A 10,933-nucleotide genomic window follows, 5' to 3' on the forward strand; every position below is an offset into this window, starting at 1 on the left:
AAAATTTTAATGGGATAGGGGAAGAGAATGGGATGTATCAAAGTAGAGAGAGAAAGAAAAAAGTGTAACTGATTAGCGTATTTAGTGGCTTAGGGCTAGGAGGTAACCAAAATTAAATATTTTGCTATAAACCTTAAAAGGTATCTATAGAATATAATTTTTTTTAAATGATATTTATTTAAAATAAATAAGGTGTTAACCTTTACTATAGGAGATAAAATTTCCATTTATTATCATAAGCCATGCTCTTTAATTTGATCCTTTGGCTAGTGGCCCACGTAGATATCACTTAAATCCAAATCTTAGTAAAAGCGGCCATAAACTACTTTAGAAAGACAACCAACAGATAATTAAATTTGCTGTCAATGACACTCAGAGAATAGTGACTTTCATTCTTCTTATTAATATAATGTATGTCTAATCATATTTATTAAATTTGCACATATGCTCTTTATGGACATTGATCTAAAATTTACAGTTCGGTGATATACCCCTAGACAAATACCACAAACTGCGATTACGATAATAAAGATATATCATTCATGTCATTAGGCCAGTAATCAGCGTATTTAGAGTCCAAATATTCCCGGGCCTTACACTAAACTGTAATGAATAAATTTAAATCGTCAAACTACCGAGAAAGAATCATATTTTAAGGGCAAACGTGATTTTAAACTTAACAACGATATTTCAAATAGAGGCCAAAGAAAACAAAATTCATTTGCAATTCGTTTCATAATCATTCAAATTCATGATTCACATCACAACTCATAGCTAGTTTGGCCAAGTTTTTTTTTTTTGTGTCAAAAGTGTTTTTTTTTTTTTTCCAAAAGTACTTTTGGTCAAAAATTGAGGTGTTTGGCCAAGTTTTTGGAAGGAAAAAAGTATTTTTAAGGAGAAGCAGAAGTAGTTTTTGAGAAGCAGAAAAAAGTAGTTTCTCTCGAAAATCACTTTTCTGAGAAGTACTTTTGAGAAAAGCTTAGTCAAACATTAATTACTGCTCAAAAGTGCTTTTCAAATTTAATTAGCAAAACACAAACTACTTCTCACTAAAAGTACTTTTTTTAAAAGTACATTTGAGAAAAATACTTTTCAAAATAAGCTGATTTTAGAAGCTTGGCCAAACAGGCTATAATTATGCCGACTTGGGACATCAGGAAAGCTTCTCGTCAAACTTTGTCTCCATTAATCAATAATAATAAAATAAAATTAAAAAAAAGCAGCTTTCTTTTTCTCATAATGGTTCAATGGGTTGGGGGGGGGGGAGGGGGAGCATCAGTAGTAAAATAAAATTAAAAAAATGCAGCTTTCTTTTTCTCATAATGGTTCAATGGGTTGGGGGGGGGGGAGGGGGAGCATCAGTAGTACACCTAATATTTCAAATTATCAATAGTTGGCATGTCACCAAGAGGTATCATTTTTTTTTTTTTTGGTGTATCGATATATTTAATACAATAAGTAACTTTCAAGTTGCCATTACGAGAAAAAGTGTACAACTTGGGCTGTGTTGATATGAATTTCTCGTGTTTGATTGTGTTAAATTGTGATGACCCAAAAGATCATCTTATGGTTTAGAATTTAATTCTGCGCTCTTAAGCCTTAAAAATCTTATTTTTACCCTTCTCGATTTGCATGCGCAGTCCGGTCGTATTTCCGGAAAGCTTTTATATTGAAAGTTGATGAAAATAATAATTTTTGCCTTAAAAGTTGATTTTAGTTGACTTCGATCAATGTTTTGAGTAAACGGACCGGACCCATGTTTTGACGGTCATGGTGGGTCCGTAATGAAATATGAGACCTAGGCGTATGCACGGAATTGAATTCTGAGATCCCTAGCTCGAAATATGAATTTTTCTAGAAAATTGAAAGACTGAAAATCTAATGGTTTTAAGAATTTGGTTTATATTTGGTCTCGTTGATATCGGGTTCGTATGTTAGTTCCGGAGCCCGGTACAGGTTCATTATAATATTTTAGACTTGTCTATGAAACTTGGTGAGAAACGGAGTTGGTTTGACGTGATTCGGATGCCCGCTTGTGAAAATAGAAGTTTTAAAGCTTTCTTGAAAATTTCATTTGATTTGGTGTTCAATTCGTAGTTCTGGGTGTTATTTGGCGGTTTGATCGCGTGAGCAAGTTCGTATGATGTTTTAGGACTTGGGTGCATGTTTGGTTTGGAGCCCCGAGGGCTCGAGTGAGTTTCGGATAGGCTACGGGATGTTTTGAACTTAGAAAATCCGGTGTGTTTGCTGCGGCTGGTGTTCTGATGCATTGTGCTTCGCGATCGCGAAGGGGATATGGGCCGGGGGAGGATTTTAATCTATGCGAACGCGGGACTACGGTCGCGAACGCGAAGCACGGGGGGGATTGCTCTACGCGAACGCGTAGCTTTAGCTGGGCTGGGTTGGGGAGATGAAGTAACTCTATGCGAACGCGAAGGTCAGGGGGATAGACCTTCGCGAACGCGTTCAGTTACTCGCGACCGCATAGGCCACTCAGGCCCTGCTCTTCGCGAACGCGACAGTGTTCACGCGAACGCGAAGAACACTGCCGCCCAGCTCTTAAGCAGTCCCGTTACGGGATTTTTGGCCATTATTTCAAAATTTCAAAACTAGAAGACCTAGAGGCAATTTTTCCAAGATAATTTCTTCCTCAATTTTTTGGGAGAAAGTTTGGGAAATCTAAATTTATGCATTGTAGTTGATTCCTTTAGCAATATTTGATGTTATTGAGCTAATTGTGGCTAGATACGAGTGGTTTGGAGGCGGATTCTAGGGGGCCCCGGTAGAGCTTTGAATTGATCGCGGAGTGAGGTAAGTGTTGTGCCTAACCTTGAAATGGGTATTGCACAAATCAAGTGATATATGCTCAAGTCGGGTCTTACTATCTCTAGATTTGACCCTTTAATTGGGGCTATCAATTTCTTTAATTCACCCCAATTCCTTGTTAGCCAAGTTTTTCTAAACCTAGTCTCTCTTTCTCAAGCAAAGACTACGTCAAATAGGCATGATTTAATGTTTGCAACCATTAATTCTAGAATTTAAGCATAAACAAGGCTAAGAGCCCGTTTGGCTTAGCTGATAAGCATTAGGTGGTGCTGAAGCTCATTTGAAAAATAAGCAGTTATGTGTTTGGATAAAAGTACTGAAATTAATAATATGCAGCTGAAGAACTGGATGTACGAAGAGTTTTGTTTTAAAAAGAAGTATTTTAGGGATAGAATAGTAAATATCTTGGTCAAACTTAAAGTGCTTATAAGCAACTTTGGCTTATAAGCACTTAACTTATAAGCACTTTTAATTTTACCAAACGCGTAGATAAGCCAAAAAGTGCTTATAAGCCAGTTTGACCAGCTTATAAGCTTAGCCAAACACCCTCTAAATATCACTAACCCAATCACAAACAAGCCCTAAAATTAAATACCCATTAAGTACCCAAACTAGGGTTGAGCCACAACCCTAGCTAAAGATTTAGCTATTCATGAAAAATAAAGAAATACAAGAAGAAATTAACATAGAATGCATAATAATTGATTAGACAAAGAAAATCTAATGTTTAGAAGTTAATCTAGTACGAAATTACTCAAAGAAGTAAAGAAAACGGCTCAGGTGCACCTCTGCAAACTAATTCTTAACCTAAAAATGACAAAAAGTTCTATTTATACTAAGCTGAAAATATCTGACAAAAATACCCCTGCGAAGGTTGTGCGGCCGCATATCTGGTGCGGTCTGTACAATGGGCTTTTGCGGCCGCACGATTATCGTGCGATCCGCAGTCTTGGGAATTCGGGCTTTAAAACTTCATGCTTCTTCGGTCCGCATAAAAGTGGGTGCGGCCGCACAAAGTGATGTGGTCTGCACTCCTTTACTTTCCAGCTCTCTGAATCTTCGATCCTGTGGTCCGCATAATAATGGATGTGGCCGCACTTGATCTCCTACGGCCGCAAAATCTCAGTGCGGCCCGCACTCCCTGAGCTGGCCAAAAATCACTCTCTGAATCTCCTTTCTGCGGCCGCACTAGAATTGTGCGGTCCGCACTCTTTTGGTTCTTGTTCACTTTAGACTCCTTTATGAGTTGATTTTGACTTCTTTGGCTCGTTTCCCTTTTCGTTAGTTTCCGGAAATACCTTTAAGCATTTTTGAGCTAAAACACAAGTAAAAGAGAGCAAATAAGTGGTCAAAATCCCTACTTATCAATGTTCTAAGTATAAAAGCAGAGATTAAACAACCAATCGTCTATTATAATTCCCTAAACCTGGTGTCACAAGTGCACGAGCTTCTAAAGTAATATATAATAATGAAAGAATAATTGAAATACAGTACATAATTAAACAGCCAATAGGATATGATAACCACAACCTCGAAGATAAACCAGTGTCGTCCAGAATTACGAATCTTTACCAGTTCAAACAAAATATCGAAAAAACAACGTAACTCAAGAAATAGAAACATATAGGTTGTTGCGGCGCGCAACCCGATCCCACCAGACAACACATAATCCTCCCTTATTCCACCATAACAATATCAATAACAGTAAATAATATATTTATTGCGGCGCGCAACCCGATCCCACCATGTATCAATATCAATATCGTAATATCACCCTTGTTTCACCATATCAATGTCAGAACCAAACACTCAATGTACATAGTCAAATCAACAAGCTAAATCACAAGGCCTTTATGATAAATAATTACCAAACTGAACCAAGAAAAGGAAACCTCGTTCAATATAGAATCTGCACAAATAATACTACATGGCGATACCAAACCAGCAATTTTCAGGTAGAAGGTGCAAACAAGTCAAATTAAGCAAATAGCAGGGATTAGGGAAACTATGAAAAGAGCTAACATGATTAACAGTAGAAGATATTGATGAACACGTAGCAGTTAAGCATGGAAAGCATTTAGAACATAATTAAGATAAGAAAGGAAACAATTAAGGAAAAGCGGTAAATCAAGGAAAAACAGATTCGGCGGCGTTTTCGTCACCTCGCATATACGCCGCTCACATGGAATTCACATAACAAATAATCCGAGGGTTCCTAATTTCCTCCTTGAGAAAGCCAAATTGGGCAAAATCACTCAAACTACCGAGAGGTATAGAGTGAGCAATTGCGTGTGATTGTTATATCGTGATCTCGATTAATAAAACTAGCCCTATAGTTTACAACCCGTTAGGTAGCCACCTAGGTGGAAGTCACGACCCTAGATCCTTTACCATTTAAAAAACAACCAAAACAAAAAACATTGTCTTCTAGTTTATTACTTGCAAACATTAGCTAAAAGTAGAAACAGAAACAACCAATGAATATGTAGAAGTGCAATCTAAGGCACATCATACATTTACTCTAGTTATATACCTAATCCCAAATTCTAACTCCCTGTGGATTCGACCCCGACCTGTGTTGGGATTTATTATTGCTTCGACCGCCTCACTACCTATAATCTTGGTGTGAGTTTGGGCGAGATCAAACATACCTGCTATTTCAGTTTGTTATTAAAGCTATCACTTAAACTGTTAAAAGAAGTAAATTGTTCTAACGTTGGTTTGCCTAACAAGTGAAATGTTAGGCTCCATCACGATCCCGACGATGGAAATTCTGGGTCATGACATAAATATTTCAAAAAAATATTTTCTCGTGAATTCATTGTTTTTTCAATCATAGGAAATTGACTTCCTTATCAAAAGAAAAAAATATATTTTTCAAAACTCTTCTTTAATCTTTCCCACCCTTTTTCTCACCCTCCCCCACATTCCACCCCCAATTGACCCCTACCTCCACCCCCACCTTCCATCCCCACCACCCCTAACCGACCCCCAACCCCACCCTCACCACCAGCCACCCCGGTCTTTAGACCCTGACCTACCACCCTCCCTGCCTTTACCTATTTCATCTTTTTATAATATTTGCCTAAATTATGGACCCGTTTGGCCATAGATTTTGCCAAAATATATTTGGTTTTTTTTTTGGCAAATACATGTTTGGCAATAGATTTTATCTTCATTTCGCAAATTCCCAAAACCAACTCAAGCCCAAAATATCACTATTATATTTTTAAAAAAATTGCCCTAAACTTTTGTATTTTATAAAAGAGTCTATCTTCTATTATTTTGTAACAATATTGCTTCGTCTTCTCGATCATCTGATAGTGTATTATGTAGTTAATTATAAAAATGATAATTTTATACCAAATTTATTTATGTTCAAGACTATGGTTTGCGATAATATAATGAATGTTATTTGATAAAGGTACCGTTGGGTATTTATGATAGTTTTTAGGACTTGCGGGTATAAGTCATGTTTCATGTTTTTTCAAAAAAAAAAGTGAAATATGTTTTGAGAACTTATGTCCAAACACAATTTCATCTTCAAACCAAACTTCACAAAATCAAATTTTTCAAAACAAATTGGGGAATCTATGGCCAAACGAGCAATATATTTTGCAAAAAAAATATTTTTTGCTACCTAATCTATATACTGTCGAGATCAGGCTCGCCTATTCCACGACAAATCGAGATTGAAACATGATGGGCTGAAGATCGACCCCGGGTTCCACCGAACCAAGGTACGAGGTCAGAATACCCGTTCTCGAGAACATCGAGTCATTGATCCCGAAATCAACCCTGACCTCGAATGGGCTCGAGGAAACATCACCATACCGAATAACGGAAGGCAAATTATCTGTAACCAATCGAGTATCGCGGCGGGAATCTCGGCACGTATCAGTGAGAAACCGGCTAATTACCAAATCACGGGACTTTTACCTTTTATAGAATTGTACCTAAAGTAGGACTCCCCTACTATATAAAGGAGGTCTGATTATTTATAAAACACATTGTAACACGCATCCCAAAGCATTATAATATTATTTTCTTTCTTCAAACTAATGTTCTCCTGTATTTGATATCATTTGCATTACTTCCAGTTCGAGTGAGACTTACTTTTCAAGGCTATAACTGTTCAAGTCACACGCCTTGAATTGCTTTATTATTTTTCGTTTTATTTATAATTCAATTTATCGCTTTGTGTCAAACTAATCCACGTATCCTTAAAACCACTTACAAATTCAATTGTTATCCAATTTAGAGGCAACAGTGGATCGTGTTAACTTAAAATAGAAGGTCGGTCATGAACCGGTATCAAAGATTGCATCAACAGTATCTGAGGTTTCTCTCTATGATCAACCTTGAATACTGGGGAGCATTACCCTCGGATGTCGACTTTAGCAAGGAAAGAAACTTCGTGATTGATGGGTCTCGATAGATAGGATTTATTGTAAGGGCCAAACGGTCAAATAAACTATGCTCGCATAGACTGCTCGAGCCCTGGCACAAAGCATGTACTCATGTATAACTATTTTGCACAAGAATAAAAAGAAGTCTCTTTCTTGCAATTTCTCAAGGAATTTCCTACATCCGACCCCCTAAAGGTATCGAACCCAAGGGCCACCTTAACTCGAGTTCGAACAAACTCTCACTCGGGGACTGTCGTCCGAAAATAAGGCCGAACGGTCCGGGTTGTCGGAACTCGAGGGCACAAGACCTATTAGGAAAACGCCCGAATTTTAAAGGCTACGTCCATCCCCCTCGGAGACTGTTATCCTAGGCAAGCCCCGAGAACTCGGGTTGACAAGCCCATTGGGCAACACCCGAACTAAAAATGCTATGGCCAAATTAAACGGCTCGCAGACGTTCGAGGCCCGTAACAAAAACAACAAAGCCTTAAAACTTCTTAACCGGTTCTAAAAGCTACCCTCGACAAACTATAATCTAAGAAAGTATAAGTACCTTGGGGACAAAAAATTCAGCCACACCAAAACCCCACAATGCCTTAAAAATAAAATAATGTTAAAGGCAAGGCTTGTTCGAAACTTCAGGCATAAACCTAACCATGAAAGGCATGTTATCTTTGCAAATATAAAAAAGCAAAGAACTTAGAAATTGCTGAAGGAAAAAAAGGCTTTATATATATCAAAACTTTTTACATCGGCCGAAAATGGCCTCAATACAAATCCTTTACAAAGGCCAAACGGCCTTAACCAAAGAGATAAACAATTTTTTTTCAAAAAAAGAGCCTAAGTGGCCTAGTCTTCGCCGAAGGCCACCTCGTCACCCTCGGGATCCCCTCCGTCTTCAGACTCTCTTAAACCCTTAGAGTCATTATCATCCTCGGGATAAGCCAACTTTTTAGCCTCGGCTTCGAGCTCCTTGGCATTCTCGATTTCAGCCAACAAGTCGAAACCTCGAGCACGAATTTCCTCAAGATCCTCCCTTCGGGATTGTCGCTTTGCGAGTTCAACGAGATCCTTTGCTCGAACTTGGGTCGCCTCGGCATCGGCCTTGTAAACGGTCACCATCTCCTCTGCATCATCCTTGACCATCTCGGCCTCCGACCTGGCCGTCTCAAGCTCCTTGGCCAGATTCTCTCAATTGGAGATGGTCGAATTCAGCTGCGACTGAAGTTCCTCGATCTTTTTAGCCTGCACCGAAGCCTTTTCCTTTACGACTCGAAGCTGGAACTCAGCCGAAGTCAGTTGTGCCCGGGCGATCTCCTTTTCTGAGGCCAGGCATTCCATGTTCTTTTTGGATTCTTCGGCCTCGGCCTTCACCGCATCTACCTCTGGCTGGAGCTGTCTGATTTGGTCCAGCTTCTGTTGGGCCTGTGAGCTCGGGCCATTAGCCATCGTATCTTACTCATCATTACTAACCTCAAATACTTTTCTTACCTGCTCGACCAGGTCGGCATGCTCATTTTGAGCCTCCTCTAGCTCAGCTTGAAGTTTCTTGACCTACCCTTCACGTTGCTCACTAAGAAACTTGTAAGCATCCCTCGTTTCAATGAGCTCTCGGGTCTCGGCCGCATGGTGGTTTAACTCTTCTCGATATTGGAGAAAAGTCTCGTGATGAAGCACCGAGGCTTACAAATTCAAAGGAAAAGATTACAATCATTTATGATTTAATCTAAGTACGGAACAACAAAAAAAGTCGTCAAGAGGCATTTGAAGATACCCGGTTTAACGCTTGTTGGGCTTCGTTGAACAGGTAGGGCATTTCTACCTCGTTCATCTTTACTTGATCCTCTTCGGTCACCAGGCATCGAAGATAACTTGCAACCACCACGAGGGCAGAGAGGACCCGGGCATCCTCTAGAATAGACATAATAATCGACCGCTTCTGGTCGGGATCTGCATACGGAGACGGAACCGGTTTACTAGTTTCGGACTCGAAGAAGGCCCGCTAGTTGTCGAAGACGGACTCTTCTTTGGTACCGACAAATCACCCAACCTGGTGACGTCCTCCGAAGCACTAGAGTCTAAACCATCAAAAAATTTGTGACATGGGTCTGCCACCTCATGGGGCCCCTCACTAGGGAGAGGTTTCGCTGTCTGAGCCTCATTGATCATTGTCTCAGTGAATGAAGGTGACTCGGTGATGTCTATCACACCGAGTACATCCTTCGAGGCTCCGCCCTTACAGAAGCATTGCATTGCATCGACTGTGGCAGAGTTAGTTTGGATACTGGGATTGTTTAAAGACAATGGAGTGCCAGTTGCTCTTCCTGTGACCTTTCACACTGACAGCAAGGCAGCAATTCAGATAGCTGCAAATCCAGTATTCCATGATCGTACCAAACCCATTGAGATCGACTGTCACTTCATAAGGGAAAAGATACAAAAGGGGCTGGTGAAGACAGAGTATGTTGCCACAAAAGAACAACTTGCAGATGTTTTAACTAAAGGCTTAACTAGAGTGCAACATGAGTACTTGATGTCCAAGCTAGGTGTTCTTAATGGTTTTTTATCACCTAGCTTGAGGGGGAGACGAGGAGTGTTGAGGAAAGAGGAGTGACTTAAGCATGAAGGGTAGTTTAGTCTATTTAAACATGGCTGGATTAGTTAAGTTTGTTAGATAGGTTGTTAGAAGTTAATCATGTAGGTGATTGATTAGTTAGAAGTTAGCTCATTGTATATAAGGGCTACTGTACGGCTCATTAGAGCAGAATGAAAATGTTTACTGTTTCATTCATTTCTTTCATCTCTTCTCTTCGTCTCCCTTCTCCCTCTCAAGTAGGGTTTCTTACTGCATTCAATCCATAAACTTTAGCAAAAGTACATGCAGAGGCCAGAAGGTATTCACTTGGCTTCGCACAAATCCGAAAGTGCTTAATTTACAAAGGATAAAATAATCGATATGTCCCTTACCAAACTTGAAAAAATATATATTAATTAATTATAGATAAGTTATGTTACATATATAAGCTTCAAATTACTTATTACAAGCTTAGATAGAGGAGAAGAGTCGCAATAGATGGACTACCAACTCAACTAATTAAACTATGTTGAATAGTAATAATGAACGTCTTGAGAGGTGTTCTACTTCTCTTCTTTTATTATAAAAAAAAAAAAAATACTTCTCTTCTTTAATTTATCTTAACCGACAAATAACTATTAAGCATGAACCCGTCTAAAAATAAAAACTTAATATTCAAAAAATAAAGGAACGATCCTATACATTGAGTTTCGAACTAGTACACATTTGATAATTTCTCTATAATAAATATAAAAGAAAATAGATTGGAATAACTATAGTCTTTCTAAGTGATTCACATGGTGTAGTTATTCCCTCCGATCCAATTAATTGATTTTTGGACACTTTATATATATATATATATATATATAAATATATATATATATATATATTAAAAAATTTACCTTTTAATACTAATTAATAATAAAATTGATCACATTAGTCTTTACTATCTCTTTAATTTATTCATTAAACCAAGGCAATTTCAAAATAAAAAAATATTTTTTTTAGATACCTAAAAATTAAATATTATAGATCATAAAAAAATCAAAATCCAATTATAGTGAACCGGAGTAACATAAAAATAGAGGTAAAACCAAAAAAAAAAAAAAGTAAAAAAAAAAAA

The sequence above is a fragment of the Nicotiana attenuata genome, chromosome 7, assembly GCF_001879085.1.
Source record: "Nicotiana attenuata strain UT chromosome 7, NIATTr2, whole genome shotgun sequence".
NCBI lineage: Eukaryota > Viridiplantae > Streptophyta > Magnoliopsida > Solanales > Solanaceae > Nicotiana > Nicotiana attenuata.